The 26,649-nt window shown below is 37.8% G+C and overlaps 1 pseudogene; it reads left to right on the top strand.

Moving 5' to 3' along the window:
• Positions 1-7,861: 7,861 nt before the first annotated feature.
• On the top strand, positions 7,862-8,788 carry LOC140522583 (olfactory receptor 9G19-like; annotated as a pseudogene).
• Positions 8,789-26,649: the final 17,861 nt, after the last annotated feature.

A 26,649-nucleotide genomic window follows, 5' to 3' on the forward strand; every position in this document is an offset into this window, starting at 1 on the left:
CTGTTATCCAAAGTGTAATACTGTGCAGTCTGGGCTTTCATTATCAATTAAAAAAAAAAGATGAACATTCAAAGCAAGAGGCATAATAATGAACAATTCACATAGTAACGAATAACTTTAGTCAAATTACAGGATATAAAATGAACCCGCTTAAATGTGCAGCATTCCTATATATAAGTAACAAAGTCCAGCAGCAACAAATAAAAAGATAAATTCCATTTAAAATCACTGTAGACAATAAAAAATACTTGGAGTCAACCTGGCAAAGCAAATGAAGATTTATATGAACAAAATTATAAAACACTTTTCATACAAATGAAGTCAGATCAGTAAAGGAAATATTAATTGCTCAAATGAAGGTTAATAAAAATGACAATTTAACCTAAATTAACTTACTTATTCAGTGCAATCAAACTACAAAAATATTTTATAGAGCTAGAAAGAAATCATAACAAAATTCATCGGGAAGAACAAGAGGTCAAGAATACCAATGAAATCAATGAAAAAATACAGGAAGGAGACATAACCAAAACAGATCTCAAACTCTATTCTAAAGCAATAATAATCAAAAACAATTTGATACTAAAAAACAGAATGGTGGATAAGTAGAAGAAATTAGGTACACAATACATAGTAAATGGCCAAAGAAATTTAGTAATTGATAAATCCAAAAATTCAAACTTTTGGGACCTGAGAGCATCAGGGTTTGGTGCACATAGTTTAGCCCTTAATGCCCCAATTTCATCACTCTTGAGTTCATAATATGCTTGAGGACACAGAATTCTGATGCTGGAAAAAAGGAATGGACTTTTAGGTAGGGCATTGCAGGCACAGAGAAGAAGCAAAGCAAACACACGGAGGAGTGGGATGGCAGTGAGTGTTAGGGAGCATAATTTCCCTCTGGTACTTATAGTGTAGGGAGCAGAGATAAAGGAAGGTCATATAGGAAGGCCACCTCACATTGTGGAAGATTTTGAATGCCAGATAGGGAAGTTTAAACTTTAGAAGAAGGAAGGAACCATGGAATAGTAGTGATCAGAAGAGTCACATGCTCACTGTGTGAGCAAGATTATTCAGGCTGAGAATACTAAATTAGAGGACAGATAATGAAATTTTCTACCTTTTACCTAACAGAATGGAGATAGATAGAATCGGGCTATAAGTGAAAGTTTTATTTTTTGGACATGACCATTGCAGAAACTGGGCAGCTATATGGCTCAATAGATAGAGCACTGGGCTTGGAATCAGGAAGGCTCATCTCCCTGAATTCTAATCTGATTTCAGACAATTGGTAGACATGTGACCCTAGGAAAGTCACTACGCCCTGTTTGCCTCAGCTTCCCTATTTGTAAAATGAGCTGGAGAAGGAAATATCAATCTATTCCAGTATCTTTGCCAAGACAATCCCCAAAGGAGTCAAGAGTTAGACACAACTGAAAAATGACTAAACAAACAAAAACAAAACTCACAAAAATTGTTTTGCTTTCCTGTCTATTACAAGACATGGTTTTCAATGGGAGGAGGAAGGGAACACTGATCTTTACTAAATATAAAATGAAAAAGAACAATGTACTTGAAAGGGGAAAAACTGAGGCTCGAAAACCTGTTATAAAGATACTACACTAACTATGACATCAGAGATCTATTTTCTGGAGAGCCTTGGAGGATATCTGAGTTCTTTACAGGTGAGAGAAATGATAAGTGGAGAGACTAAGTGACTTGTCAGAGATCACCAGGAGAGCGAAGATTATTGAGTTGGTATTTGAATCCTACCTCATGTCCCCAAACCCAGACATTTTTTCTACTATACAACTGGAAATGTACATTTTCCCTACTGTGATCCTACCTGTGTGAAACCAGGTAAGTCACTTCACTTTTATGGGTCTCATTTTTCTCATATGCTGATCAGCATTAAAAATATTTATGTTAACTACCTCATACAGCAATTATGAGAAAAATAGGAGATTGTCTGTTTAAAACATTTGGTAATTCACTGTTTATGAGAATTATTCTGACCTTTAAAATGTGTGCATTAAGGTGACAGCCGGGTTTCGCACTGCTGGGCCTGGAGTCAGAAAGATCTGAGTTCAAATTCGGCCTCAGATATCCACTGTATGATCTTGAGTAATTCACTTAACCCCATTTGCCTCAGTTTCCTCATCTGTAAAATGAGGTGGAGAAGAAAATCGCAAACCAGTCTGGTATCTTTGCAAGAAAACCCCACCATGGGGTCACAAAGAGTGGAACATGGCTAAAATGATTGAATAACAAAAGGGTAGAATAGGTGAAAGGTCTTGAAGAGTATCTTTATTATTCTATGTTTTCAATGACAAAGTCCAGTGAATTATGCCTCTATAATTTCATGCTTCACTTAGAGAGTGACTAGCCTAGATTACCAAGGAGCTTGATAAACTGTCAGAAGAGAGGGGATTCCAGCTACCAAAATGAACTCTATCTCTTAGTCGCATGAAGGTTGCATTTATGAACTGCTTGATAGGGTCAAAGCATGATTCATTGCCAAGTGACAGTATGACCTATCTGCTTGTGGCATTTGCAATTGCATTTGGTAAAGTGCAGAGGAAACCATATATCAAAGTAGTGCTTGTGTTCCTTTGTCCAGAGCTTCCAGCAACCAGGTACTGTTTGTTTGCTTCTTTGAAATGTCCTTAGTTAAACCTTGTCACATTCTTACCAGATATTTAGATCAGAAAGGTAATTTGAAAGTCTTGATTAAACTATTAGTCTAATCTCTCTCGTTAACAGATGAGGAGACTGAAGCAGGGAGAGAGGATAAGTCACTTGCCAAAGTTGACGTAGCTGATAAATGTCTGAGGGAGGATTTGAATTTAGGGCTTATGAACCATAGTCGGCCTCATATCTGCCTGAATATCTTCATGCCTGTTTAAAAGTACCAACATAAAGGTCAAGTAAATGCCTTTTCTTCCCCCAAAATACCATGTGGTTTTAAAGGTCTCCTTATGGAGTCACCATCTCCCTTATGGAGCTATTGTGAAAATGAAATGAAATCACCTATGTAAAAAAAAAAAAAAGGTTTTGTTTGGGGAAATTGAAAATACATGATTGAAAATACATGAAGGGTTTCAGTAACATGTGGAACTCTTAGAATGAGAATTCCTTCTACCCATCCAGAGCTGGAATTAGGGTTGAAACACTTTAGTTGATGTGGTAAGTGTAGGGGCTACAAAGACAAAGATAGATACTATTCTCAAGTTGCTTAAAATCTTGTGGGAAAAATAAGTAAATAGCTAAATACAATACCTATACAGAATGGATGGAAGGTAAGCTGAGAGAAGACACTAGAAGTTAGGGGGAAGCAGAAAAGGCTTCCTGTAAAGCTAAGATTTGGAATGAAAGAAGTTATGGAAATGGAATGTGAGGTGGGGAGGAGAAACATTCAAGCTATGTGGCACAGTAGATAAGGGAATTGCTTGCTTCACACACACACAAACACACGCATGCATATACGTAGTTGACTAAGAAGGACGTTACTACTATCAGACATGGATAATCCCATGTCTTATTGCCTACAAGTACAGTGTTGATATTCAGTTAATTTTCGATTATGTCTGTCTCTTCATGACTCCATTCAGGGTTTTCTTAACAGTTAAACTAGAGTGGTTTACCACTTCCATTTCCAGCTCATTTTACAGATGAGGAAACTTAAGCAAATAGGGTCAAATGACTTGTAAGTGTCTGAGGCCAAATTTGAATTCTGGAAGATGAATCTCCCTGACTCCAAACCTGGCACTTTATGCACTCTGCAACCTAACTGCCCTACCAGCATAATACTCAAAACATTACAACAACATTCATGATGAAGATAATGATGGTGAGGAGGATGAAGATGAGGATGATGGGGTACAATTTCATTAGTTTGAATTATTTTCAATTAATGGGAGAGGGGACAGGAATGAGCTAGAAGCCTCTATTATAGAATGCAAAGTAAGAGTTCTTTCATGAACTTCCTTCATTTCAGTCCTAAGCACAATGCAGAATATGCACTCTGATTTCAAATAATATAACATTTTCTTTGATCCTGGAAGTAATCAAGCTAGATAAGTACCTCTTAGATTGGTCGCCGTGAGAAGTCCTGTCAGTTGCACTGATGAGTAGCTCTGATGATGCCCAATGAAGGCTTTTTCCACCCTCAGATCCTGGAATTTTGTTATTCTTTTTTCATTTTTATTTTTTCATTTTTTTATTTTGAATTTATTTATTTAAGTTTGCAACATTCATTTCCACAAAATTTTGGGTTCCAAATTTTCTCCCCATTTGTCCACTCCCCCCACCCCAAAACACCGAGCATTCTGATTGCCCCTATCACCAATCTGCACTCTCTTCTAACATCCCCCCCTCCCCTTGTCCCCATCTTCTCTTTTGTCCTGTAGAGCCAGATAACTTTCTATACTCCTTTACCTGTATTTCTTATTTCCTAGTAGCAAGAACAGAACTCAACAGTTGTTCCTAAAACTTTGAGTTACAACTTCTCTTCATCCCTCCCTCCGCACCCATTCCTTTTGGAAGGCAAGCAATTCAATATAGGCCATATCTGTGTAGTTTTGCAAATGACTTCCATAATAGTCGTGTTGTGTAAGACTAACCATATTTCCCTCCATCCTATCCTGCCCCCATTGCTTCTATTCTCTCTTTTGATCCTGTCCCTCCCCAAGAGTGTTGACTTGAAATTGCTCCCTCCTCCCATTGCCCTCCCTTCCATCATCCCCCCCAGCCTGCTTATCCCCTTATCCCTCACTTTCCTGTATTGTAAGATAGGTTTTCATACGAAAATGACCGTGCATTTTATTCCTTCATTTAGTGGTATGTGATGAGAGTAAACTTCATATTTTTCTCTCACCTCCCCTCTTTTTCCCTCCACTAAAAAGTTTTTTGCTTGCCTCTTTTATGAGAGATAATTTGCCCCATTCCATATCTCCCTTTCTCCTCCCAATATATTTCTCTCTCACCACTTAATTAAAGTTTTTTTATGATATGATCCCATCCTATTCCATTCACTCTGTGCTCTCTGTTTCTCTGTGTGTATTTATGTGTGTGTGTGTGTGTGTGTGTGTGTGTGTGCGCGTGGGTAATCCCACCCACTATCCAGACACTGAAAAGTTTCAAGAGTTACAAATATTGTCTTTCCATGTAGGAATGTAAACAGTTCAACTTTAGTAAGTCCCTTATGACTTCTCTTTACTGTTTACCTTTTCATGCTTCTCTTCATTCTTGTGTTTGAAAGTTAGATTTTCTTTTCAGCTCTGGTCTTTTCATTAAAAATGCTTGAAACTCCTCTATTTCATTTAAAGACCATTTTTCCCCTGAAGTATTATACTCAGTTTTTCTGGGTAGCTGATTCTTGGTTTTAGTCCTACTTCTTTTGTCTTCTGGAATATCCTATTCCACACACTTTGATCCCTTAATGTAGAAGCACCTAGATCTTATGTTATCCTGATTGTATTTCCACAATACTTGAATTGTTTCTTTCTAGCTGCTTGTAACCTTGACAAGGTTCTCCTTGTCCATTCTCCTTGACCAGGGAACTCTGGAATTTGGCCACAATGTCCCAAGGAATTTCTGTTTTTGGATCTCTTTCAGGAGGTGATTCGTGGATTCCTTGAATACTTATTTTGCCCTCTGGTTCTAGAATATCAGGGCAATTTTCCTTGACAATTTCATGAAAGATGACGTCTAAGCGCTTTTTTTGATCATGGCTTTCAGGTAGTCCCAAAATTTTTAAAGTGTCTCTCCTGTCTCTATTTTCCTGGTCAGTTGTTTTTCCAATGAGATATTTCACATTCTCTTCCATTTTTTCATTCTTTTGGTTTTGTTTTGTGATTTCTTTGTTTCTCATAAAGTCATTAGCCTCCATCTGTTCCACTCTAATTTTGAAAGAACTATTTTCTTCAGTGAGCTTTTGAACCTCCTTTTCCATTTGGTTAATTCTGCTTTTTACAGCATTCTTCTACACATTGGCTTTTTGAACCTCTTTTACCAATTGAGTTAGCCTATTTTTAAAGGTCTTATTTTCTTCAGCATTTTTTTGGGTCTCCTTTAGCAAGGTGTTGACCTGCTTTTCATGCTTTTCTTTCATCTCTCTCATTTCTCTTCCCAGTTTTTCCTCCACCTCTCTAACTTGATTTTCAAAATCCTTTTTGAGCTCTTCCATGGCATGAGGCCATTGAATGTTTATTTTTGATGTTTGGGATACAGAAGCCTTGACTTTTATGTCTTCTCCTGATGGTAAGCACTGTTCTTCCTCATCTGACGGGATGGGAGGAAATATCTCTTCACCAAGAAGTTAACCTTCTATGGTCTTATTTTTTCCCCCTTTCTGGGCATTTTCCCAGCCAATTACTTGACTTCTGAGTGTCCTCTCCACGCCCACCTCCCCTCCAGATCCGCCCAGCCAGCACTTAGGGTCTGAGATTCAAATGCTGCTTCCCTGCTTCAGGATTTTTGGGCGAGGGCAGGCCTGCTATTCAGTGTGAGATTAAGTTCAGGTGCTCAGGTGGGGTCAGGCCTGCCTCATGAGGCTTAGTTCCCTCAGGGGGTTTATGCAGAGACCTTGAACAATGGATCTGAGCTCCTGCCTACTTTAGGAGTTCCTGTGTGCTGCAGCCTCTGCTGCTGCCTCCCAAAGGGCCTGAGCTATGGGGCACCCCAGTCCGCTCTCGGTGAGCCAAAGAGACTCTCTCACAGACCCTTGTCACCTGTGGGTGGAGGGACCTGCGAGGTCGCTAGAGATTCTGTCCCTGAAGCCTGCTCGAATCTTCTCCTCTTGGTGTCACACAGCCAAGGCAGGGCTGCGCTCTGCTCTGGTCTGGGTGCGTGACAGATCTTTCGTGTCAGTTCTTCAGATCTCTCTGGAACATAAATCTCCTCTGCTCCATTGTTCTGTGGGTTCTGCTGCTCCCGAATTTGTTGGCAGTTCTTCTTCACAGGTGTTTTATGGGCTGTGAGTTCAGAGGTAGCATATATGTGTCTTTCTACTCTGCCATCTTGGCTCCTCTCCTGAATTTTGTTATTCTTGACATTTGCAAAAACACATATATGCTTTCATGCTAGCATAAAAAGAGGTCAAAAGATGTGAGCCATTGTGGTTTGATGGAATGAGAACTGAATGTGGAGTCAGATGAACTTGAATAAATCACATCTATTTCCCAAGTCTTAGTTTCCTTATCTGAAGAATAAAACGGTTGGATTCAGTGACAAAGTAATAGCTCCATAATTTCTTGATCCACTAGGTTCACAGAGAGCTGATTAGTGGGATCCCATTAATCATAAGGAAAAGTAGTCTCATGGTTTAATAGTGTAATTATGCATAATTAAAAATGATGCTCTATCCAATATTTCTACACTTTGTGGAAATGTCATTGCTGTAGACAATTTTTCCACCATTTCATAGAACAACTTTCAACTGGTTGGAAGACATTTGTTGAAAATATCTGTGTCTAAAATATCCTTTACCCTTCAGGCTGGCAGGTAATGAGCCTCTTTGAAGTTGCTGGGCTAGTCCTTGGACGATAGTCATGAAATCAATGACATGGCATGCACTTGAAACCGTTTCAGCCTTGTAGGAATCACCAGAACTTCATCTCTCTTTGCAGAATTTGAGGACCAAAGACTACCTCTAATGAAACAACTATTCCAAATTCCAAATGTCTGCTGGTATTGATATTTAACCAAAAAAAAAAAGATTAAATGATAGGCAAATGTTGCTGCCTGTTGATTGTAGCGTTTACCTAATAATGTGATGTTTCTTTTTAAATTTGCTTTATCTGGCTATGGGCAATGGTGCTTCTGGTCCACTTCTCCATGGTAGATGAAACCTTCTGCAGGCATGGAGAAAAACAACCATACAGTAACTGAGTTCATCCTGCTACGTTTCACCCAGGATCCTATGATGCAATTGATCCTTTTTGTTCTTTTCCTCATGGTATACTTTCTTACATTGGTGGGGAATATCAGTTTGATAGTATTAATCTATTCATATTTCCTGCTGCACACCCCTATGTATTTCTTCATTGGAAATCTGTCTTTTCTGGATCTCTGGTATTCCTCTGTTTATACTCCCAAAATCATGGTGACCTGTGTCTCTGAGGATAAGAGCATCTCCTTTGCTGGATGTGTGTCTCAGTTTTTCCTCGTAGCTGCAATAAGACATAGTGAATGCTACCTGTTGGCTGCAATGACACATGACGATTATGTAGCCATCTCCAATCCATTACTCTATGCTCAGGCCATGTGTAGATGGTTACATATATGTCTGATTGGCATTTCCTACATTGGTGGTTTTGATAATGGTGTCATACGTGCTAGCAATACATTCACTCTGAATTTCTGTGGGGATAATACCATTGATGACTTCTGTGATATCCCACCCTTGTTGAAGCTGACAGGTAATGTAAAGGAGAGTTACCAGGAGGCGCTCTGTTTCCTCTTGGCCTCCAATGTCATCGCTCCTGCTCTACTAATCCTAGCCTCGTACCTCTTTATCATTGCTGCCATCTTGAGGATTCACTCTGTGGAAGGTCGACTCAAAGCCTTTTCTACCTGTTATTCTCACTTGATTTCTGTTACCTAATTGTATGGCTCTATTATCTACATTTATTCTCGCCCAAGTTCCAGCTATGCTATGGAGTGCAACAAAATCGTCTCTACGTTTTACACTGTGCTCTTCCCCATGTTGAACCCCATGATCTATAGCCTAAAGAACAAGGATGTGAAAGAAACCCTGAAGAAACTCTACAAAATGACAGCTTTCTGAGTTTGAAGAAAATGTGTTTTTCCTCCAAAACAATCATACATATATTTCATTTGATTGTTACCTAACACTTAGAGTTTTATCAAATGTTTTCTGTTGTACTCATGTATATCACCTAATGTTTCCTTTGGGACTTCTCCTACATAATCTCTCAGAAATCTCCACTTCATTCTCCAAAGAATCAATCAGATTGTTTCCAGAGTATGAGAATGACATGTTAATTGGGAACTAAGAAAATATTTCATATTTTTCTCAAAGTATGCTTTTCCTTTGTGAATATTCTTGTTTATCGTAATGTTGAAAAGAATGTGTCCCAGAAGATACTCTTGGATCTTGATTATTTGATTCAGTGGAAATTTCTCCATGGTATAATGGACAAGGACAGGCAGAAGTCCTGAATCTGAAGGAAAATAACCTAGGCTCAGATAGTAAGCCTAGACTTTCTAAGTACTATTTATGTGACCTTGGACAAAGCATTTAACCATTTAGATCTTGTTTCCTTAAGTGTAAGATGATGAGATTTACTAACTGATCTGGAGGTTCCATAATCTAGGAAATTATGAGACTAAAATCTGAATTCTTTTCTTTTTTACCTTTAAAGACCTTTTGTAACCTGGTACACTCACACATTGGTATTTTCCATTTCTGTGGCACACAAGCCTTTTTAAGGCACCTTTGTAAAGCTATCTTTCATTATGCCCACTCTGGACTCTAACCAAACAGGATAATTAATTTGATACCAAACCCATTTTTTGGACACCTTTTATCATCTATGTCAATCCTTATTATGTTATCTCTTCCTGTAATGCACACCCACTGCTCCCTACCCTTCTTTCATCTTATCCTTCCTCTCTATGTCTGTCAAAATATATCAAAAATTGGTTCATGTCCATTCATCCAGGAAGGCTTTATTGTTCTTCTCAACTTGAAATTAAGGACACTGCTTTGGCTTCTCTTCTGGCTCTTAGCACGTTCTACCTTGTATTCTGAGCTTTATACCATTTTGATTCATATCACCTTGTTTGATTTCTACTCTTCTTTTTGCTCTCATGATGGTTTTACTTTCCTTGTTTTATCATATTGGAGCTGTTCTGGTGCTTTGAAAGAGTGTAAGGCTTAGAGTCATAGGAGCATGATTTTATAACTATAAGGGACATTCTAAGTCACTAAATCCAACCCCCTCATTTCATAGGTAAGGAAACTGAAGCACTGCTAGATCAACAACCTGCCCAGAGTTAGCATTATTGCATTTGAATCTCTATTCAAACATTTACTTTCTGGCCTTTAGAAATTTGTTTAATTTCTCAGTATCTATTTCTTCATCTATAAAATGGAAATGATATTTTCATGACCTTTCACAGAAGGTTGGTTTTTTGTAATGATAATATTGTAAAAAGTTCAAAGTGTAAAATAAGGGTGAGATATTTTTATTGCTACATTGTATTCATAAAATTATGTCTTATTGGAGGGAAGTAATTGTAGATTTAAAAAAAATAGTTTAAGGTAGATATTGGCCAGTCTTCCCGAGGTAGACAGGTTGGTTCTGGTGACACACTGTGTTTTTGTCATCTGAATATTTGTGTGCCAATATTTTGAGAGATCTCAACTGATTGATCATTGATTTTTCTTCATCATTATTATTGCAACAATTTTTGAAGACTTTCAACACCATAGATTATATGCAATCAGCGGCAGCATAGGGGCTACCCACATGAAATCGCACATCACTGAATCCTTATTGTCTTCATGCATTCTCCTTGTGAAAGTCTTGATATTCAATGCCATGCTCCTTACCCTGATTTACAACAAATGAGCTGCAATCAACCTTTTTAGCCTTTTTGTTCATTATTACACTTCATTCTCTTTATTCCAGCTGAATTGCATCTTTACCTGTTTTATGATCTCAATATGTGATCTTCCAATATCATATGCTTCCAAAATATGTTCCATGTGCTTGGAATTCACTCATCTCAAATTTCTCTGCCACCTAGAATCCTTATTTTCCTTTAGAGTTCATCTCAAATGTTTCCTATTACATAAACTTTTCCCTATTTCTCAGTTAATTTTCTTCCACACTTCAAGTTTTCCTAGAATGGTTTGTATGGATTTTTCCCCTGTAACATTTCACTTTATAGAAATTTTATTTGTGTATCTGGTCTATTGCCTCCTTTTACACTGCAAACCTCTTAACATCAAGGATTGTGGTGTATGCGGTTTTTGTTTCTCTATCTCCAGTTCTCACTTACAATGTCCAGTCCTTTGAGTTGATACGTTAATTCATATCCTCGAAAGAAATGATGCAAAGTGACAATAGATTAGGCACAGAGTTGAATATGAACGTTCAAGTGCACTGGATTGCATTTTTGGACGTTACATTGAGGCTGACTGGAGTAAGGAAATTTTTTTCTTTCAATGATACGCTATGGGTTAAAACTTAGAAAATCATATTTTCCTAAAAATGAAAGTATCAGATGTCTCGACCCATAATGGAGAAGCACATTGTGGGTGCCAGAAGTCTAAAATATATTTTTATTGATGTATTACATGAAAAAAATAGGAAAAGATATATCATCAAAGAAAAATACAATCAGAAAGAGACTGGTTTATAACAAAGCAACAGCCAAAAACAAGTTAGTGTAAGATCAGAGATTTCCATTGAGAAGGGACCTCAGAGGTCATCTTGTTTAACTCATTCATTTTGTTGTGATGGGTAAATTAAGTTCCAATAAGATAAAGGCATTTGTCACTTGACCTGAGTTCTGCATGAGTACCCATGAACTTGAAAGAGACCAAGAGAAAAATATTATGCCAATTCTTATTATGTTATCTCTTCCTGTAATGCACACCCACTGCTCCCTACCCTTCTTTCATCTTATCCTTCCTCTCTATGTCTGTCAAAATATATCAAAAATTGGTTCATGTCCATTCATCCAGGAAGTCTTTATTGTTCTTCTCAACTTGAAATTAAGGACACTGCTTTGGCTTCTCTTCTCTTCTGGCTCTTAGCACGTTCTGCCTTGTATTCTGAGCTTTACATCATTTTGATTCATACCACCTTGTTTGATTTCTACTCTGTCCTTTTGCTCTTATGATGGTTTTACTTTCCCTGTTTTATCAAATTGGGGCTATTCTGGTGCTATTTCTGGTGTCCAGCACAAATACCCAATCTCATTTACATTGAAATCTTTTTAAGGGTAGGAGTTGTCTTTTTACTCTTTGCATTCCCATCACTTAGCATAATGATTTGCACATAGCAGGCACTTAATAAACATTTATTGATGGGTGGATTAATTGATCTATAGAGACGATGGAAAATGATAAACAAGGGTTCTTCAGCAATAGAAGGGATGCCTGGGCTGCAATCAACATCTGTGGAGAGCATTGTCACATTAATTTCCACACTGATTCAACTGAGTCTTGATGTATTCACCCAGTACTCAGCACAGAGTCTTGCATTCCATAAAGACGTAATAAATTTATTGAAATGAATGGATTAGGCTCTTAGGGAAACTTATGCTCGTTCTGTGTATGATCACATAATATGTGTTCGTGATGGTCACCCTGAATCAATTTTTATGAGGATCTCAGAAGTAGGAGCGGTTTTATTGGCTCAGAGGGGAAAATGTGGTTTTATTAGAGTCTTGGTTATCTGGCTAATTCACTTCTGCATTCTAATTCAGTTACTCATTGGATTCAGTTATGTCTGAGGTTCTTTTCAACTTTAAAGTATTGTTATTCTGTGAATAGCATATTATCTAATTACATTCAATAAATGACATGCTAACATTCTGCCCAGTATGCATCTCTCTCAATGTTTCACCTTTTTTAAAACCATATTTCTCTGATAAAGTCATGGAAATGCAGCAACAAAGATGGCTTTCAACATTTTTTTTAATTATGGAAACTCCCATCTCTAACCTGGTTTGCCAGTGAAGCTTCATGATTACGCCTTTTCTTGAACCATCAACAATCACATCGTTTATATCAAGGAAATTAGAAGCAAAAGAAATATAATGGCTGGAGGATAGCTTGATCAATGACATTTCAGCCCTTACAGAAGGAATTATTTACACCTTGGTTACACGAACATCTTTGAAAGTCTGAGTAACTCTATTGACACCTTCTCACAATAATGATTTTAAATATATAGAATGAAATACGTAATATTATATAGGAGGTTAATAATATTGAAATACATTTACTAAAAATATTTTAGTACAAGTTTATGGACCCTAAGTTGAGAACTCCTGCATGAGACCATGATTGGATTTCTCCTTCTTTGTGCATCATATAGAACCTGTACAAATTTTCTCTGCCAGCTATCAACCCCAAAAGTGTAACTTTCACAAATGGTTTTGACCATGGTAATTAATGTTAGTTATTGTGTGTGATTATGAATAGCCTTGATTGACTTCAGAGACACGTGATTTTCTGCACCAGAATCATTGTGCGTAAAACGTATAAACAGATGAGTTCTCACTCCTTTCCCTGGTAACTTTTGAGTAGGACATGAGAGAAGGGAGTTGTTTCATCCCTCTTATTGCCTCTCTTTATCTTGTGTTTATTTTTTCCAGATTTCAAGTGAATGAATTTTCTTAGATGAAAATGGTCAAATTACTGAGTATTGAGGAAGCTATCAGAAACATTTTCACTGGCAATCACAGTCTGTAGAAGTAGCAAACAACATGCATTAGAAGACAGAATATCACCAAGGAACCTCTTTGATTCAAATGAAGAGTGGATGGTCCCACCAGAAGAGATTTTGCACCCTAAAAGGATCTACTCCAGCTGCAAAAGGGAGCAATTTGTTAATCTCTGATATTTTTTCCCTAGATCCAAATTTGGTAGAAACTGTGCATAGAGAAAAATGAAATTCCAGGAAATGGAGTTTGTTCTGTCGGTTCTGTCCATATGTGTCTCTATGCCATTGTGCTACAAATTTGGCCCTACTCTTCCCAGAAACCTCATGAAAAGGTGTGTGTGTGTGTGTGTGTGTGTGTGTGTGTGTACATTCTCATTTAGAAAAAACTGGTTGTTTTGAGGAGGGGGGATTGTACAGAGATTAGTGAACAACAGTATTAGAAGTCCCATATTTTCAGTGCTATTCCTAGAGACCTCACAGATAGATAGCATTTTCTTCTATGTGAATCATACCTTTCAGTGGGTGGTTTGAGTTGGGAGAGTGAGCACACAGGGAGTATTACATTTACAAAAAAGAAGAAGAAGAAGAAAATTCCTACTTCATACATATATCTTATAAGTAACCGTACTTTTATATTCAGAGATATCTTTAGTAGTTAGCATTAATAACTATTTGTCACGTCCATTACTCATTGGTAATGGAAATTAATCAATCAATTAACAAACATTCTATGTGCACTTACTAAACATTTGGGACTATGCTAACCAGTGGGGGATAGCATGACAAAATCAAATCAACTCTTCTTAAAAAGTTTGTATTCTGATAATAATAACAGTCAGGGTTTATATAGCACTTTGAAGTGTGGCAAGTGTTTTAACTCATTTTATTTTCATAAGATTCCTGGGATGTAGGTGCTATTATTATCATGATTTAACAGATGACAATATAAGTATACAGAAGTTGATGACTTCCCTAAAGTCACAAAACTAATAAGTGTCTGAGACCAAATTCAAACTCTGGTCTTTCTGTTTCCAGACCCTCTACCCTGACTTCAAGAAGGGTATTATTAAAGGTGAAATAACAAAATAAATTAATGAAACAAGTGCTGTCTTCTTCTCCTGGATTCCTGTCTTGTGGCAGAGGGGCTTGTGTAGCTCAATAGAAACTATTAGCTATTCCATACAGGGTTGCCTAACATGAGCAGGTCATAGTGGAAAGTTCTGACAAAAGGTGATCCACTGGTGAAGGAACTGGTGATGCACTATAATATCTTTCTCAAGAAAACCGCATGAAAAGTTCTAAAATGATAACAGAGATGACATTGGGAGATGAGCCCCTCATATCAGAAGGTGTCCAATATGTTACTGAGAAAGAATGGATGACAAGTAACAGTAACAATGACAACAGCAACTAACAGTAGCTCCAGAAATAGTGAGGTGACTAGGCCAAGCCTGAAAGTCAACTCAGCTGCCAATGTCTTTGGTGATTACAGGAAAGATCAGTATTTCATAGGAACCTGGAATTTAAGATTTATGAATCAAGGTAAGCTGGATGTGGTAAATGACAGATGGAAAGATTTAACGTCAATACCTTGGGTGTCAGTGAACATAAAGCAAGCAGTAATGGATGAATTTAATTAACGTGATCATTACATATAGTTCTGTGGGCATGAATTCCTTAAAAAATGGAATATTCTTCAGATTCAATAAAAGAAGATTGGGAGGGTTTTATCAGAGAAACTTGCTTTAATTTTTTTCAGTTATTATTGCAAACTCTATTTCCCATCATGCTATTTCCCTGCTGCTTATTCTATTCTCTTTTTCCTTTCACCTTGCCCTACTCAAAGGTGTTTCACTTCTGACTACCCACTCCTCAAGCCTGCCCTCCTTTGTATCAGCAATCCACCACTTTCTCTTATACTCTCTAATTCCAGTGAGAGTAAGGTTCATTCATTCCCTGCCACTACCTCCAAATACCCCTCCAGTGTTGCCTCTTCAGTGAATTCCTCTTTCTCATCTATTAATTTTATTTTTAGATATCATCTCATCCTATTTAACTGATACCTGTGCACTGTCACTATATATTCCTTCTAACAGCCCTAATAATAAGAAAATTATTTTTCACAAGTATTATCATCTCATGTAGAAATGAAAACAGTTCAGCTCTCTTTAGTTCTTTATTCTTTAGTTCTTTTTCATGCTTCCTTTGCATTTTGGATTTGAAAGCAAAATTTTCCATTCAGCCCTGGCCTTCTCATCGGGAGTGCTTGAAAGTCTTCTATTTCACTGAATGCTTATTTTTTCTCCCAAAAGATTACACTCATTTTTGCTTGAGAGGTAATTCTTGATTGTAATACTAGATCTTTCCTCTCCAGAAGATCCTATTCTAATGCCTCCAATCCTTCCATGTAGAAGCTGCTAAATCTTGAGCAACCTTGACTGTGGTTCACAATACTTCATTATGCTTATTCCTGTTTTTATTAATTAATTTATTTTTAGTTTCCAACATTTACTTCTACAGGATTTTGAGTTCCAAACGTTCTTTGCAACTCTTCCATCTGCCCACTCCAAGAGATCACAAATTCTAATTACTCCTTCCCCCAATGCGCCCGCACTTCCACCATACCTCTCTTTTCTCTCATCCCCTTCCACTCTATTTTCTTGTACGACAAGATAGATTTCTATGCCCCATTGTTGTATGTATTTCCAAGTTGCATATAAAAAACAATTTTTAACATTTGTTTTTAAAACTTTGAGTTCCAACTTCTCCCCCTTCCTATTTCCCAAGCCATTCCCACTGAGAAGGCAAGCAATTAAAGATAAGTTGTACATGTGTAGTCATGCAAAGCACTTCCTTAGCAGTCATGATATCAAAGACTACTTATATTTCCCTTCATCCTGTCATGCACCCCCTTTATTCAGTTCTTTTTTTTGAACCTGCCCCTCCTCAAAAGTGTTTACTTCTAATTACCCACTACTGCCATTTGCCCTCCCTTCTATCATCTCCCCATCCTCGGCTTATCTCCTTGCCCCCTGCTTTCTTAAAATGTGAGATAGGTTTTGATACCAATTCCATACTTAAGCCAAATACGATGAGAATAAGGTTCGTTCTTTTCCTCTCACCTGCCCCCTCTTCCCCTCCATTGGAAGTTTTTTCTTGACTCCTTTATGTGAGATAAAATTTACCCCATTCTATTCTTCCTTTTCTCCTCCCAGTAAATTCCTCCTTCACCCCTTTATTTTATCTTATTTTTTTGGGATATAATCACTACATATTCAACTCATCTTGTGCCCTCTCTCAATATGTATCCCGCTGCCCTAACACTGAGAAAAGTCTCAGGCGTTACAAACATTATCTTTCCATGTAGAAATGTAAACACTTCCATATTAGTAAGTCCCTTATGATTTGTCTTTTCTGTTTACCTTTTCATGCTTCTTTTGATTCTTATGTTTGAAGGTCAAATTTCCTATTCAGCTCTGGTCTTTTCATCAAGAATGATCGAAAGGACTCTATTTCACTGAATGATCATTTTCTCCCTGGAGTTTTGTTGGGTAAGTGATTTTTGCTTTTAATCCTAGCTACTTGGACCTCTGGAATATAATATTGCCAGTCCTCAAATCCCTTAATGTAGAAGCTGCTAGATCTTGTGTTATCTTGATTGTGCTTCCACAATACCCAAATTGTTTCCTTCTGGTTGCTTTCAATATTTTCTCCTTCACCAGGGAGCTCTGGAATTTGACTTCAATATTCCTGGAACTTTTCTTTTTGTTGCCTCTTTTATGAGGCACTCACTCAGTGGATTCTTTCAATATCTATTCTACCCTCTGGTTCTAGAATATCACGGCAGTTTTCCTTAATAATTTCCTGAAAGATGATGTCTAAGCTCTTTTTTTGATAATGGCTTTAAAGTAGTCCAATAATTTTAAATTACCCCTCCTGGATCTGTTTTCCAGATCAGATGTTTTTCCAGTGAGGCATTTCACATTGCCTGCTATTTTGTTTCATTCCTTTGGTTTTGAACCTCCTTTTCCATCTGGCCAATTCTGCTTCTTTAGGCATACTTCTCCTCATTGGCTTTTTGGATCTCTTTGGTCATTTGGGTTAGTTTATTTTTAAGTTGTTATTTTCCTCAGGATTTTTTAGGTCTCCTTTAGTAAGCAGTTGACCTGTTTTTCCTGATTTTCTTGCATCACTCTCATTTCTCTTCCCAATTTTTGCTCTGTTTCTAATACTTGATTTTCAAAATCTTTTCTGAGCTCTTCCATAGCCTGAGGTCAATTCATATTTTTCTTGGAGACTTTGGATGCAGTAATTTTGACTGTGTTGCCTTCTTCCATTTGTATATTTTGGTCTCCATTGTCTCCAAAGTAAGATTCTATAGTCTGGTTCTGCTTCTGGTTTTTGCTCATTTTCGCAGCCATTTATTTGCCTTTCGAGTTCTTTGTCAAGGAAGTTCTCTGCTTCCAGTAGGGGTGGTGGGTCTACTTGCAGACCCCCGAGCCTCACACAATCTGTGTACCTAAACCTCCAGAAATAGCTGCTGTCTCTTCCATTGCTGTGGCTGCCACAGGCTCCTCCACCACCTCTGCTACCCTGGTGCTTGGGCCATACCACTCTACTCTCTTATGCAGGTCCCACAGGTTTTTTCTACTGAACTGCCACAAGTGCCACAGATTCAGTTCCCCAAGGCCTGCTCAGTTCCCTTCTGTGCTGGGAGGGCAATGCTTGACAGTTCTCTTCACCTGGCAGCAGGATAGATGTTATCCATCCACCTTCCAAGCTGTCTTGGGTTGGAGATTTGCTTCATTACATCATTCTGTGGGTTCTGCAGCTCCAAAATTTATTCAGAGTCATTTTTTAAAGATAATGTTTTACAGGTATTTGGCTGGACTGGGAGGGGAGAGCTCTAATAAGTCTCTGCTTCTACTCTGTCATCTTGGCTCTTCCCCCAATTATGCTTGTTGGTAAAAAGTGTTGACTATGATAAATGCTGAAATTAAATATAAATCATGTATAAAGCAAGACAGTATTTGCCTCTGGAAAACGAACTGATAAATACAAGTACATACAAATTAATTTTACATATACACATATAAATTGTTGGTCTAATTATAGCCATCTGTGGGGGAAGGAAAAATAAATTTAAATGATTATTATATATTTTAAAGGAAGAGTAAGTTGTATATTATATTTGTAGTTTTATGTGCAATCTATTTTTTCTACTATGATATGGAAATGCTTGTTTTATTAGATAAATTAGAAAGTGAAAAATAAAAAAGTGTTTCGCATTTTTTCCAGTGGGAGGAAGGAAGAGGGAAAAAATATGCTTAATAATTGAAAATTTTTTCCAGCTGGAGGTTTTGTACCTGGAAGTAATAGGAAAATAATTGAATTTATTGAGAAAAGGAGTAACATGGTCAGGACTACACCTACAAAACCTTGGAATCTAGGTAGATAAATTGGAGTTGGAAGACATGAGGGGGATTAAATTGTCATATAACTTTGAGTTTCCTTAAAACTACTCTATCCTAAAAGATGAGCATAGCTCGATCTCTGTCTTAACCTACTTCTTTTTTGAACAAAATGACCCAAGGCCTTAGAGTATTTTAAGCATGCCTGACAATAGAGAGTGCTTTCTAGATACTGTCTGAAATATTAAATATCTGTATATCAGTGGAGACAACACTTGCATTCAAGGAAGACTAAAAAACGTGTATTGATTCTATCTCTGCATGCTGATGAAAACTAGTTTGATTGCTAGCCAGTTACCTTCAATTTGCTCCCAGGATACATGTACATTAAAGCTAATAGATTTGGACACTAATTCTTACTGGATGACAGAGAGTTAAGTTCCCTTTGCTCCTTCCCATCATTCCTCACTTATTGTTATACAATTTAAATATATTCTCATTTAAGTAGTCTGACTAAAGTACAATCTTCCATATGGGAAATAGAGCAGTCTTCTATTAGTGACATGTTGGGTCCTTGTCCAAGACTGTCTATAAGTATGAGCTCTAATAGACTCTGGGCCGTTGAGAAGAGTATGAATATTGTTTTACTCTATCATATCTGAAGCCACCCTACTTTGTGCTGCCCTTGAACTCAGCATAATGAAGGTCATTCACTGAGATTTTTCCCGTTGGAGTCTGTTATGAATAAACATAAGTTTTTGTTTGCCTTTGAGCAATGCTACTACTTTTGTTCTAACTGCTCCTTATCATTTTGCAATACTTATCACTTCAATTAAATTATCTCCAGGAAAAATCATATTTAAGAAATTATTTCTGTGATATGCAATAAAAAATGATATATTAAATATGTATTACTTGTCAGATAATGTGTTATGTGTTGGGGCTATAAAGTTGCCAAAGCCAATATTCCTGCTGTCAGGGAGCTTATATTCCATGGAAAGGGAGAAAGATATGTATAGAAATTTTACATACATATATGCATACATACCTATATACATACATAAATATACAAAAGATAAAAATGAAGGAAAAACCTTTTTTTTTGGGAGTGGGCAAAGTGACTATGGCATTAGGAAACACTTCACATACAAGGCTCAGCAAAGTTTTGAAAGAAATAAGCAAGATTTTCCAAGACTTAAGAGGTCCAGTCTAAGAATAGGGAACAGCCAGTTCAAAGGTTCAGAGATGAGAAATTCAGTTTGACACATGAAAAATAGCAAGAAGGTCCATTTGTAAGAAAAAGGGAATCGTACAGTGCCAGTTAAGTGCTAGAGTTCTGATTTCCTTTGGATCATTTAAAAGAGTTCTCAAAGTAAGATTGTGTGTATACACATACATATATGCGCATATGTATAAACGCGTATAGATTTATTAAAACATGTATATGTATAAGGACATAGACATACATAAACATGCATGTATGTGTACATATACTTACATAACATATATAAAAGATAGAAAGAGAGCGAGCACATGAAGTGGCTTCATGCATGAACCAATTTTTAGGACAGAAACTACAATGACAACAACAAAGAGATCCTCTGCTCCTGCTAGTCAAATAATGTATGGTGAAGCCCATATTTCATAAACTAGGAATACTGAGTGGAAGAAGACATGGGGAAATATAGTCATTATACTAGATTATAGAATCACATGTTTAGAACAGAATGATCTAGGTCATCTAAGCCCTCTGATTTCACAGATGAGGAAACTGACTTACAAAGAGGTCAAGTGACCTGCCTAAAACCGCATAGAAAGTGAAAGATACAGGATTGAATTCAGGTTCTCTGACTCTAATCCAAAATTCTTTCTACTGTGATATAGCAACCTGGTGCTTGGTGACAGTTTATAATGCCACCATGTGTGACAGGGAAAGCAGGCTTCTAATAGCGAGCAGGGCTTTGGCAAAACCTTTGAGATCCTAGATCTCCTCCTTCCCAAGAAGATCTGAGTTTATATATCTGGTTGTATTTCTGTCTATGTCATATTTAGATCTGCTCCTATCTTTAGGTCTCTGTTGTGGTCGCTACCTCTGTCTGTCTTTGTCTCTCTTCCGCTTGTTCTATCTTGCTCCATTAATCTGTCTGTCTTTCTACCTCTCTCTGTTTTCCGTTCCCTCACTCTCATTCTGTCTCTGTGTCTATGTGTCTGTCTCTCTGGCTTTCCCTCTCTCTGTGTCTGTGTCTGTGTGTCTGTTTGACTCTGTCTCTATGTGTCTCTGTCTGTCTGACTTTTCCTTTCTTCCTTCTCATTTCCTCTCCTTACCCCCTCTCATTCAATATTTCAGTTTCTAAGTAGATGAAACACTCGTCCAGAAGTCAGCAAAACCTGAGTTCAAATCTCAGACTTATATTAGCTGTGTGACCCTGGGCACCTATTTGCTCCAATTTTCTCAGTTGAAAAAATGGTGATAATAATAGCATATTACATGGATATAATATATTTCTGTCTTTCCTTTTATTGTAAATTTCTTCTTGTGGAAAAAAGATTGTTCAATACGTTGCTTTGTGTTCCGGTGTCTATCACAATGCCTTACATATACTAGATATTAATAAATACTTGATGAATGAGTAGTGGATATACCAGATTAACGCTTCCACAATGAGATCACTCATACTGACACATGCCAGTAGCAGATTCTGAAAATCATTATGGGCCTAGTAGTTTGGGGTAAATTAGATCAATCACAATTGTAGGAAATTAGTAAGTCAATGTCATGAAATAATATTAAATGTAAAGGAAAAAATAAAAGGAGGAGGGGAATCCTCACATTCACACCTCAGAAGTCATTAGAGATTAATTGTAGACCTGGGACAATATCCCTCAAGAATCTCAGCATTCAGATGGAGTTGGCTCATAAAGTGATGAACCTTGGCTTGCTAAGGGATTTAACTGTTCTGGTCACATGCCTACACCTTCTTCTTCAAAAATAATTAATAAAACTCTCAAGTTAGAATATAATTTTGGAGGGACAATAATTCCATCCATCTTACTCTTGGGTATTTTGTGGAACACACACACTCACACTCACAAACACTCATACTTGCACACATACACTTGATGAAAATTTCATGTTGCTATTTTGTCCATTTTACACGAGATGGGCTTCTTCTTGCCGTTGCTTCCAGAATGAACGGGTGAAGCCCTAATCTCTTTTGCAATTATTATCTTTTGACTGTTCACCTCCAGCACCAAAACAAAAATTTTCAAAAAGTGAAAATTTGACCCAATTAAAGTCATTTAAATTATACTAGGTTATTTGTTTTAGTTTTTTAAGGCTGCTTTGATTATTTTCCATCTTTCACTGAATGGCGTGTTTCTTTGGATGCCATTGATACAGCCATGCATTTTCTTTGGTCAAAAGGAGGTTTCGATGACTTTGTGTTTTTTATGTATTTGATTTGTGATGTTTCCCTTTCCTGGCCTTAGTTAAAAATCATAGACTTAGGGTTAGGATTAAAGGAAGTGTTCTCTTTCAGGATATGCCAATGTTCTAAACCCAGAGTCTAAAGTTATCTCTTTTTACCCTGAACTAAACCTTATTAATAATAATGAAAATGATAGGAAAAATTTACTTGAATTCATTGCGCTATCCATGTATTTTTCAGGCAAGGTTGTTCCCATTGGAGCAAACTGATAACACTTTACTCTACATCACCTTTTCAACCTGTATTTCTCACTTAAGTGTTTATGAAAATCCTTTTTAAAGGATTTCTTCGATGTACTGGAATCTTTCTGATAGGTCAGAGTTTCTTAATATTTTTGTTATGCGTGTGTCACAGGTCCCTTTGGCAATCTGAATAGCTCAACGAAACTTTTCAAGAATAGTGTTTATAAAAACATAAATGGTACAAATGAAATGAATTATCTTGAAATACGCTGATCAAAATTAAAATAAAAATTCCCAGGTCCTCTGGTTAACAATTCTTGATCTAATCTCAGGTGTAGGCACACTTCTTTCAGGTATCCATCAAATTCAGAGCAATTTGACTGTTCTTTTTTGAGATCTTTTTATATAAATATATCTGTATGAAAGTTGTGTCTCCTTCCATCTATGTTCATATATCATTAGAATGTCATCTCCATAAGGGTAAAGTTGTGCCTTATTTTTTATCCTCAGTCCCTCACTTCAACCTTACTTATGCCTTGGTAGGCAATTGGCAAATCTATATTAAAAATGGTACCAAAGAATGAAACAATATCATATGAGAGGGGAAGCACTAATGGTAAAAGGCTTGAATTTGAAGTTGGGGTCTTTTGTCCAGATCATTCTTTCTTATCATTTGTGCAACTGATCATTTGGATTCCCCTTCTTGATCTTCTGATCAGTAAAACAAAGACACTGGATCACGTTCTCTCCAACGTCTCTGACAATTTTAAAACTATGACATTGATCCAACTACCTGGCACATTTGTAATTGAAGTAAGAGAAATTTTTTGTCCTAAAAGAATGAAGAGAATGCTAGTGGAATTTCTAGGCACCGCCAATGGACTAGTGGAATGGAAAGCTTTAGGGTAGTTAGTAGGATGACTTTTAAAATTTCTACAACATTTTAAAATAAAAGCAGCTGGCTACTCTATCCTGGTAAAAGCCAACCCTAATGACACCCTTATACATTCCCATGCTTTCTACACTCTTTATAAAGTTGCATTCTTGGGTCATATTTCAGGAGAAATTCTGATCAACTAAAGCAAGCGTTCATAACCTGAGTTCCATGCGGACCCATGATTAGAGATTAAGGGCTCTATTCATTTTTAAAGAAAGATATTTAATAACTCTTTAGGTATAATTGATTTCTTTTGCAATCCTATTTATTTTACAATTATTCTGAGACAGGACTCATGCACCTCATTAGACTGTCAAAGGAGACTACGGCAGCAAAAAATGTTGAAGAATCCCCAAGATATCACGAGGAAATCAACCAGGTGGGTGAGATGACTGGAAACTGCACCAGGTAAGAACTGATAAAAGAATTAGGGATTTTTTCTATGGAGAAACCTAAAAGGGAAACATCATATCTAATATCTATCTTGAAGTATTTTAGGGACTGATAGAAGCGACAGGCATTAAACTTCTACATTTGATGTTGGAGGTTAGTACTAGAAGTTATTGTTGAAGTTAGCAGAAAAGTGTATTCCAAAGCAAACTACGTTTGTGCACCCATCTTTTATATCTGTAATCCACTCTATATTTGAACTTCTTGTATCATAAGAGAATGCTTCTGATTACCTGAGTATCTATTACTATTGATTTTGAGTCAGAGAAAATTTTAGAGATTATCTAATTTCACCCACTTATTTTAAGGAAGAGTTAACTGAGCACCAGAGAGTGACTGTTCTGAACTTTCACACCAGTTAATTAAAGATTTGAGACTTGAGTCCAAGATCTAGAACTATAAATCCCATATTATTTCCATCAATCTGTGTTTAACACTGATTTCTGAGCCATCTGCATAAATCAAGCAAACAGGGAGCATTTAGAGGTTATTTGTCCTTTTGTTCTGAACTGGCTTGAAGTCCTCCTTTCCTTATATTCTTACTTATTAGTTATATTAGATTAAATTTAGTACCTCCATTTAGAATAGCAAACATTTAATAATACCCTTAGTTTGTACAAGATATTGTGTTAGGTCCCAGCAGAAAAACAAAAGCTAGGGGGGAGGAGCCAAGATGGCGGAGTAGAAAGACGCACATACACATAGCTCCGAACCCACAACCCACAGAACGGCTAGAGGGGACCAACTCACGGTGAATTCTGCACCCAGAGGTCACGGAGTGTTGGAACGAGGGAGATTTCTGTTCCGGAGAGACCTGCAAACCTCTCGCGGGGAGTCCTTCATGCTGCGGACTGGGTGTCGGGAATGGGAGCAGAGGGCAGCCCTGCAGCGGCCGCAACACCATGAGGAAAAGATCCGAGCGGGCTACGGGGACGGGATCTCAAGTGGCCACGTGGGTCCCTCCACCCACAGAGAGACCTGCAAACCTCTTGCGGAGGGTCCGTTGCGCTGCGGACGCGGAGCCCAGCCCAGACCTGCGGCGGCCGCGGCTCTGAGAGGTACAGATCCGAGCAGGCTTCAGGGATGGGATATCCAGCGGCGATACAAGCCCCTCCACCCACAGGTGACGGGGGTCGTTGAGAGAGTCTCTTTGGCGGGTCAAGAGGGGAGTGGGGTGCCCCCATGGCTCGGGCCCCCCCGGGAGATAGAAGCTGAGAGGCGGCTGCAGACAGGGGCTTCCCAAGCGGGCGGGAGCCTAGATCCATTGTGGAAGGTCTGTAAATAAACCCCCTGAGGGAACTGAGCCTGAGAGGCGGCCCTGCCCCTCCTGACCACCTGAACTTAATTCTCACACTGAATACCAGCCCTGCCTCCGCCAAAAGCCCTAAGGCGGGAAGCAGCATTTGAATCTCAGTCCCCAAACGGTGGCTGGGAGGACCAGGAGGCGAGGTGGGTGTGAGGAGAATATTCAGAGGTCAAGTCACTGGCTGGGGAGAATGCCCAGAAAAGGGAAAAGAAATAAAACTATTGAAGGCTACTTTTTGGAGAAGAGACATATCCTCCCTTCCTTTCTGATGAGGAAGAACAATGCTTACCATCAGGCAAAGACACAGAAATCAAGGATTCTGTGTCCCAGCCCACCCAATGGGCTCAGGCCATAGAAGGGCTCAAAAAGAATTTTGAAAATCAAGTTAGAGAGGTGGAGGAAAAACTGGGAAGAGAAACGAGAGGGATGAAAGAAAAGCATGAAAAGCAGATCAGCTCCCTGCTAAAGGAGAACCAAAAAAATGTTGAAGAAATTAACACCTTGAAAACTAGCCTAACTCAATTGGCAAAAGAGGTTCAAAAAGCCAATGAGGAGAAGAATGCTTTCAAAAGCAGATTTAGCCAAATGGAAAAGGAGATTCAAAAGCTCACTGAAGAAAATAGTTCTTTCAAAACTAGAATGACACAGATGGACGCTAAGGACTTTGTGAGAAAGACAGATATCAGAGAACATAGCGAGAAGATTGGAAAAATGGAAGATAATGTGAAATATCTTATTGGAAAAACAACTGACCTGGAAAATAGATTCAGGAGAGACAATGTAAAAATTTTGGGACTACCTGAAAACCATGATCAAAAGAAGAGCCTAGACATCATCTTTCATGAAATTATCAAAGAAAACTGCCCTGAGATTCTAGAACCAGAGGACAAAATAAATATTCAAGGAATCCACAGAACACCACCTGAAAGAGATCCAAAAAGAGAAACTCCTAGGAACATTGTGGCCAAATTCCAGAATTCCCAGGTGACAGAGAAAATATTGCAAGCAGCTAGAAAGAAACAATTCAAGTATTGTGGAAATACAATCAGGATAACACAAGATCTAGCAGCCTCTACATTCAGGGATCGAAGGGAATGGAATAGGATATTCCAGAAGTCAAAGGAACTAGGACTAAAACCAAGAATCACCTACCCAGAAAAACTGAGTATAATACTTCAGGAGAAAAAATGGTCTTTTAATGAAATAGAGGATTTTCAAATTTTCTTGATGAAAAGACCAGAGCTGGAAAGAAAATTTGACTTTCTAACACAAGAATGAAGAGAAGCATGAAAAGGTGAACAGCAAAGAGAAGTCATAAGGGACTTACTAAAGTTGAACTGTTTACATTCCTACATGGAAAGACAATATTTGTAACTCTTGAAACATTTCAGTATCTGGGTACTGGGTGGGAGTACACATACACACATGCACACACGCACACATACATA

This window comes from Notamacropus eugenii, chromosome 2 (genome assembly GCF_028372415.1).
Source record: "Notamacropus eugenii isolate mMacEug1 chromosome 2, mMacEug1.pri_v2, whole genome shotgun sequence".
Classification (NCBI taxonomy): domain Eukaryota; kingdom Metazoa; phylum Chordata; class Mammalia; order Diprotodontia; family Macropodidae; genus Notamacropus; species Notamacropus eugenii.